Raw genomic sequence first — 1,240 nt, 5'->3', positions numbered from 1 at the left:
GTGTCGGGTAGTGGCCTGAACCCTCTTTTCAAAGAACAATCATAATAAGTACAGATTTTGTAGGAAGCAATCAGTCTAATCGGGACAACTAGTGAGAATCGTGAGCAAGGTGAGATTTAGGTGGATATTAATGTGTAATGTTGAATGAAGGGGTAAGGCCTGGTGGCCAGGAGATCTACCAGGAAATACGATACTACGTGACTGTGTCCGCAACGAAGCTCGTACGTACTATACAAATGTCAGTTTTACGATACAAGTAATGTCAAAATTCGATCTGATATCAGTCATTTGACGTTTCGGAGTAAGGTACAAATACTTATGTCAAACCACGACCATCGATCGTTGCTACGTATTTCGTGGTAGACCTCCAGGAATCAATTGCAGAAACGTGTAACGTTCATGCAGCTAGATTGATAGACAACATAGTCAAAGAAAAAAATGCCTTCAAAATACTGCACAATGTTGGACGATTTTGATCGATAATCAACTTGTTTTTGAGCCCATGTCAATTTAAAGTATGACTGCTATTAGTTTACATCCTAAATAGTAAAAGGTTTATCTTAAGTTTTAAGGTCAGCAATCCATTTTTTTATGACACCAACAGAGACGGGCAATGAGGTAAAATCCAATCAACGCGCCCGGGTTTTAACCGAGTTTTTACCCAAAGTGCTGCGTTTTAACCCATTTCTGCCGAAAATCGTGGGCAGAACGAGCAAATACAGAATTTGGTATAATTCCATACTTATTATAAATTTGGTTGTAAAAAATCTTTTTAGATGAAAAAAGGCAACTCCACGCAATACCTTTTTTTTAAACCCGGCAAACAAAGCGTCGAGGCGTTCGGCAGACTTTTACGACTAACGTTACGACTGACCTGAATACGCTAGGCTAGCTAGCTATGCTAGGCGCGTGCAAGATGGATGCCTCTTGTATGTAAGGATCCCATGCCAGACCATCCCACCGATGGATGCTGGGTCTAACAGTGTTACTCAGAAACTTGAAAACGCAAAGATCGAGGCGACACTGCCACTAAACCTATAGTTTCATCTGCACCATACCCTTCGAAATCGGAATGCTCACAATACTGCTTGGCGATAGTAATGGGTTCCTAAATCGGCGGTACTTGCCTGGAGGAATTCTTTCACAAAAAGCTCTACTAAAAATACATATTTATTCTAGCCCTAAATAACCTCAAATTGTAGTCTCTCTTGCCACTCCATAATAAATTAGTAACTGTGTT

Source organism: Hyposmocoma kahamanoa, unplaced genomic scaffold, assembly GCF_003589595.1.
Source record: "Hyposmocoma kahamanoa isolate Upper Pololo Valley unplaced genomic scaffold, ASM358959v1 84, whole genome shotgun sequence".
Lineage (NCBI taxonomy): Eukaryota > Metazoa > Arthropoda > Insecta > Lepidoptera > Cosmopterigidae > Hyposmocoma > Hyposmocoma kahamanoa.
This window is presented reverse-complemented; position numbering follows the sequence as displayed.